The sequence below is a fragment of the Brassica napus genome, unplaced genomic scaffold (assembly GCF_020379485.1).
Source record: "Brassica napus cultivar Da-Ae unplaced genomic scaffold, Da-Ae ScsIHWf_2632;HRSCAF=3384, whole genome shotgun sequence".
NCBI classification, from domain to species: Eukaryota; Viridiplantae; Streptophyta; class Magnoliopsida; order Brassicales; family Brassicaceae; genus Brassica; species Brassica napus.
In genome coordinates, this window is record NW_026015932.1 from 64987 (window position 1) to 72006 (window position 7020).

Genomic DNA, 7020 nt, shown 5'->3' on the forward strand with positions numbered 1-7020 from the left:
TTACCTAGGGCGTTTATCGGTGGTGGCAAGCTGAACGTGATCACGGCACACGGTTGCTCCGGCGACGAGCTCAGGTGAGCTTTCTCTCTCTTTCTCTCTCTCTCTCTCTCTCTCTCTCTCTCTCTCTCTCTCTCTCTCTCTCTCTCTCTCTCTCCCTCTCTCTCTCTCTCTCTCCCTCTCTTTCTCTTTAAAGAAGTTAGGGATGGTGGAGATGGTGGAGATGGTGGAAGTGGTGGGGATGGTGGAGATGGTGGAGATAGTGGAGATAGTGGAGATAGTGGAGATAGTGGAGATAGTGGAGATGGTGGGTCATTACAATTCTCCCCCACTAACAAGGAATTCGACCCCGAATTCACATCACCAAACTCTCCAAAGACACCCCGAAACAGCTCTGGATAATCAATCCTCATTTGGGACTCGGACTCCCAGGTATCCTCCTGAATTCTGTCTCCCTCCCAGCGAACCTTGATCAACATGGTCATCATTCCACGATCTGCTTTCACTTGGCGTTCCAATATCTCTACTGGTTGGCACAACCCACGTAACCCTTTGCCAAAGTTTCTAGGTGGTTGCTGCAAAATGAGCTCTGGCTCTCTCACTACTTTTCTCAAAACAGAAACATGAAACACGTCATAGAAATCTGATAACTCTCCTGATAAATCTAGTCGGTAAGCAACTGCTCCAATCCGCTCCAAAATAGGATATGGTCCCATATATCTTGGTTTAAGCTTCTTTAGCTTCCGAGTCTTAGATGCTCCCTGAAATGTCCTCATTTTCAGGTATACCAGGTCGCCAACCTGAAACTCCAAATCTCTTCGCCATTTATCTGCATAACTCTTCTGACGGTTATGGGCTTCCTTAAGCCGCATCTTGAGCATCTCAACCTGTTCGACTGTTTCTTGAACCATGGCTGGTTCTATCTCACGTCGCTCTCCCACTTCCGTCCAACAAAGTGGTGTGCGACAAGGCCTACCAAATAGAGCCTCATATGGTGCCATCCCAATACTCGAATGATAGCTGTTGTTGTAGGCAAACTCGGCTAGAGGTAGATATTTCACCCAACTACCTTCCCAATCTAAAACACAAGCTCTGAGCATATCCTCCAAAGTCTGAATAGTCCTCTCTGACTGACCATCTGTTTGCGGGTGATAAGATGTACCCGTATGATCTTTGTCCCAAGTGCCTTCCGAAAGGCTCTCTGAAATGTAGATGTGAACTTCGATTCCCAATCCGATACAATGTTGATATCCATGAAACTTCCCGAACTCAATAATGTAGGTTTGCTCCAATTGATTAGCCCTGATTATCTTCTTAATTACTTAGGAAATGGGCTGACTTGGTAAGTCTATCCATGACTACCCATGTGGCATCCTTTCCACATATGGTGATTTAAAATCCAATAACAATGTCCATAATCACCATGCCTCATTTCTACTCCGGCAAAAGCAAGCTCAAAAATAACATGATAGATGACTGATCCTCTGTCATTGCCATATAACATGTCTGGCACTGTGACGCAATGTAGTTACAAACATCTTAATACTACACCAATTATAGTTAACTCCTCATATCTTTGTACCCTTTGGTCTTCCCGATGCGTAGAGAAACACGAGTGATATGTTTGTTGTAAGATTCCTTTTCTTAACAACTTATCGTCCAACACACAAACTCGGTTTCGGTACAAGTATCTCCTGCTCAGAACTGTATGATATCCAATACTCTCAATCTCGATCTGTTCAACCAAATCCAATGCTAACTTGTGCTTGCGTATCCTCCATAGCAAAACTGCATGCTCCAAAGTCCCAAGGACATCTGTCCCCCCATTGACAGTAATGGCACCCAACATGAGACTAGCAAATCTCCCAGTAAACTTATGAACCTTCTTGGTTCCCGAGATACAGCTCATACGCCTACCCAAGGCATTTATCACCTGGTTGTCCTTACCAGATAGTATGCGATATCCAAACTATAGTTTGCTACAAACTCAATCCAACTGCACTGCCCAAGTGCAATTTTTAATCAGTGGAGATAAATATCATACTCTAATGATCCCATAGAATCTGGACTTCCTTCCCGTACAATCACGATCTCCAAAACTATAACGCAAATACCACTACAGCCTCTCTGGCGTGATGCATATGAATGACTTAATCCTCATACCTTAATTTAAATTCAATCCAGTATCTGACACATCACAGTAAGCCTCAGCCTCAGTAGAACCCAAAACTGGTGTCTTCATTAGTTGTGCTTCAATTCAGTGAAACTCCTCGAAAAAAAATCTATCCAGCCACACTTAACGTCTTTACATGTAGACCGCGTCTTTAACATTACTATACCGGTGAAACCCTTGATGAACTTCCAGTAGTACACTATCAACCCAAAAAGAACGGCAGATCTTTGTAGCGCTCTTAGGTTCCGACCTTCCCGAAACGGTATTAATCTTCTTTGGATCCATCAAAATTCTGCTTCCAAAACCATGTTACCCAAAAATACAACATTCCTCTGCCAGAAGTTACACTTCCTCAACTTAGCGAACAACTGATGCTCTCCAGGCTTATCCAACGCAATCCGCTAAATGCTCACAAATCTCCTTTCTATTCCAAAATAATCAGGATGTCGTTGGTGAATACAATCGCACACCTATCCAAATGTTCACGAAAACGTCATTCATATCTTCATGAATGCAACAGTGCCTTTGTCGACCCAAATGGTATCACTACGAACTCGTAATATCCATAATGGAAATCTGCATTCCGTACATACTCCTCAGCTATAGCAATCTGATGGTATCTTGATGCCAAGACAAACTTCGAGAACGATGAACCTCCATTAAGCTCTTCTAACAACTCGTCAATACGATGGTTACCATGTTCAAGTTTATGTAGTCAATACAAAATCTGAAACTCCCACCTTTCTTATTTACAACAACAATGATGCTCCCCATGGGGAAGAACTCGATCTGATAAATCCCTTATCAAAGAGTTCCTCCAATCGCTTTCTCAACTCAGTCATCCATGCTGGTGATAGACGATAAGAAACTCGTGAAACCAGTGCTGTTTGCTCCAAATAAAATAAAATTGCAAGAGCGTCTCATGTGTCTTGTGGTGGCCTTTCCAAAGGTCACAAATATATCCTCATACTCTGCAATAACCGGAAGATCCTGCAGCCCATGCTGTCCATCATCCTTAACCATTGAAATGGTAGCCAAAAATCTCTCTGTTCTTATATCCCATAACTCCTCAGTATGTAGCATGCATGCACTAACAACTTCCATCTGCTCCAGCAATCGAAACTCTTGCCCTCAGGCAATCCAACACTACTTGATGCCGTGACAGTCAATCCATCCCAAGGATAACATCGTAAAACATAGCTCCATCTCTGATGACTATCCGAACAAATCGGCCCTCCAAGCATAACTGGTACACTGCATTGAATATAAATAGCTCTCAACATCCTATGTCAGCTGTCCGAACTGACACATCTCTGAAACGATCAACAATGCCAAAAACTGGCAAACATACCAAAGTGTAACTCCAACACCCACACAACGCAAGCTGCTGCACCCCAATTCAAAAGCGATCTCCACGAGTTCACAAAACAAATATATCTCCAAAATAGTCAATATACTCGTACACACAACAACACATGCCAACCAATGGCTCATACCACACACCACATAATCTCCAGTAACAAAACTCGTGGAACGATTGCTTGAAGTGGGCTGGTGGCAGAAACGTCACATATCCACTCCTGGATAGCCTCGAAATCATGACCGAAGAAACTGATAACTCCCGAGAAAACTGGCGAACTTGGACTTCACGCAACTGCTGAACATCTGTCGAGAACCTTGATAGTCGAAGGACGAATGACGAATGACGATGATTTTACTCATCGTCATAGAAAGAGACATTTGAGTTAGTAATTACTGGACATAATGGTGCTAAAAGAATTTCGAAATGTATAAATATATATATATATATATATATATATATATATTTTAAGTTGAAAACCGATGAAAACCGAATCCCCTGACCGCCATCCCGGACGGAACCGGGATGGAACCCGCTCTGATACCAAATTGTGACACCCTACACCTCCTATATGGAGGACAGCGTGTCACCCCCGATGCGTCATCATACAACAATGTGACACCCGTCTCCCTGACACTAAGGACGACGGGCCACCAACAATATCCCGTAATATAAAAGCCCATAAACCCGACAACTCTCACCCATGCCCAAATAAAATCCGAAAGAAAAGTCCAATAGCACCAAGTCCGTCCAAATATCACATACTTGTTTGTCTCACCTGAAAAGGGGAAGAGTGAGGGGTGAGCGACAGGGGAATCGCTCAGTGAGGTATGGGATGCCACCCCGAAGTCCATGGACCCGGACATAGCACTCCGAATAAATATAATTTAATTCTAATGCATGTCAAACACAGTACCTAAAGTACTCAAGCAACAAACAATGGTCCTAGCGAGGTGCACACTCGCCGCCCACTAACAGGCCAAAACACTACCGAAAAGGTGCTCGGTTCATACACACACCGAAAAAGTGCTCGGTAACATACGCCCGTAGACGATTTATCGACACTTCCAGTCTACAGCTCAACCGGTCGACTAAAGTTGGCCGTGACCTCCATACAATCCGGCATACAGCAGTCCGTCTCTGTATCCGTCTCCAAACAAAAACAATCCTAGCTAAGAATTTACATTAAGTGAAACAATCAATGTTGAATCCTCTAACCCCCTAGTTCCGGTTTATGCAAAGAACCTAAAACTAAACAAGCAATGACAGACTCGATTTCAAGCAGACGGAACACATTAGAAATAAATTATACTTATTCGAGGTCCTAAGCCGTGTAAGAGAAGTTCGGGAATAGACCCTCACCTTAGCAATAGAAAAGTGTTGTCTATGAACTCCAGCTGCTCAAATAGACTCCATATCTGAAATCAGATCGAAATTCTGAGTCAGAACGCCTTTCGAACGGTCGAAAACGGAACTGGTCAAGGTTTTCGGAAAAGTCAACCCGCCGGTCAAAGTCAACCCGGTCAAGCTTTGACCAGAAATCGATTTGACTAAACCGACCGGTTTACCCTAACCGAACCGAAATCAATTTAAACCGGCTAACCAATCGGTTAACCGAGTCAACTCGGTTGACTCACTGAGTTGACTCGGCCGAGTTGACCGAGTCGCCGGCGAGTCACCGGTGTCGGTCACCGGCGGCGACGGCGGTATTCCGGCGGCGGTTGTCGGCGACGACGGCGGTAATCCGGCGGCGGGGGACGGTGGTCCGGCGGTGGCGACGTTTGCCGGCGGCGACGCGTGTACTTCACGCGCGCGCAGAGGCGAAACTTCCGGAGGCGCGTGAGGCTTCGTCCGGGCTCCGATTGAGGCGTGGTTGGTGTCTACGGCTTCGTCTCGACGAGAGGAACACGATGGTGGTCTTGAATGCATGAGATGATCGATGGTTAGGAAGTTATGGGCGATTTACTAAACGGAAACGAAACTGAGCTTAAGGAATGCGGTTTCCGGCGGTTACCTAGGGCGTTTATCGGTGGTGGCAAGCTGAACGTGATCACGGCACACTGTTGGGGGTGGATTTACATCCTTCCTCAAGGCCCATTAGACAATGTACTAGGCCCATTTGGCTAGAAAACCCTAGACATATCTTTTTATAAATAAGGAGCTCCTCCTTATGAGAAAGGAGATCTCTTCTCCCATTTTACACATTAAACACTTCTTACAAAGAATTTATAGATTTAGATTTACTTGATCACTCTTGTAATATAATCTTTGATCTATAAATTCTTTTTGATGTTCATTTCTCATTTGATTCTTCAAGATTTCTCCTAAACCTCAAGAATCTAATCTTTTATTTTTAGATTCTTTTATTGTATTGATTCAACAAACATTTCAGCATAAACACCATTTTTGGATCAAACAGTTGGCGCTAGAAGAAGGGGCTAGGAGAACAATCTTGAAATCTATCAAACTTGAGAGGAACAAAAAAAAAAAAAAAAAAAAAAAAAAAAATTATCAACAATGTCGTCTTGTTTCTTCACCAACACACGGGTTTGGTTCTACAGAGCGGGAGAGACGAACGATTACGGGTCAAAGGTCGAAGCTTTCTTCAACCAACGAGAAGGCTAGCTTGTCGTCTCGATCCTCACAGACGGCGCCAGTGAAGCACCCGTCTCGATCCGCCGGTGAAGCTTCCGTCTCGATCCGCCAACACACGGGTTTGGGTTTGGTTCTACGGAGCGGGAGAAACTAACGATTACGGGTCAAAGGTCGAAGCTTTCTTCAACCAACGAGAAAGCGAGCTTGTCATCTCGATCCTCACAGACGGCGCCGGTGAAGCTCCCGTCTCGATCCGCCGGTGAAGCTTCCGTCTCGATCCGCCGGTGAAGTTGACAGAATCTCGTCCGCTTCTGCGCAAAAGTGTCGATCCAGAGCTCCTCATCCATGCCAGAACTTCAAAGGTACAAGCTTTCTATCCGAAAGGAGACCTCTCTGTGGGACTTGAATCGAACTCTTGGTGGGTTAGTAACAAGATGAAGCAACAATGGCCGTTCCTCTCTTTGCCGACTTCAACCTCGACCTTTCCGACAAAGATCACGAACTCGTCAACTTCGAAGACTTCTGGTGGTGACCGTGAGGAACAATCAATCATCTTATCACGGTTTTATCTCTTCACGAGGGCTCGGCCAGTGAAGTTCATGATCTCCTCTTGACACGACAGCAACCAGCCTAGAAGCTTCACGACCCATTCGAGGGAGAGTAGATCTTTGGAACAAGAAGCGCCGAGACCGACAGACCTCTCGTTGAGGGCCCTTGCTTCCACGCCATTTTCGTTGTCATTGTTGTCATGGGTATGATGAAGAAGCGCAGGACATGTCCATTGTCGATGTGATGCTTGAGATGGCTAGTCCCAGCCACTTTGGTGCCACTGCTGTAAGCAAAGCTCTGTTACAGCCCTTTCAAAAAGCCCTTCCGCAACCAGGCTCCGTAACGC

General features: G+C 45.1%; 1 long non-coding RNA gene across 1 annotated transcript; it reads right to left on the reverse strand.

Annotated features, from left to right (window-relative positions):
• Positions 1-3995: 3995 nt before the first annotated feature.
• Positions 3996-5596, reverse strand: LOC125601699. The gene is made up of 3 exons (XR_007334372.1): positions 5545-5596; positions 4893-5448; positions 3996-4308 (listed from the first exon to the last, which is right to left on the reverse strand). It is a non-coding gene; the product is annotated as an uncharacterized LOC125601699 (long non-coding RNA).
• Between the last annotated feature and the right edge of the window lie 1424 nt (positions 5597-7020).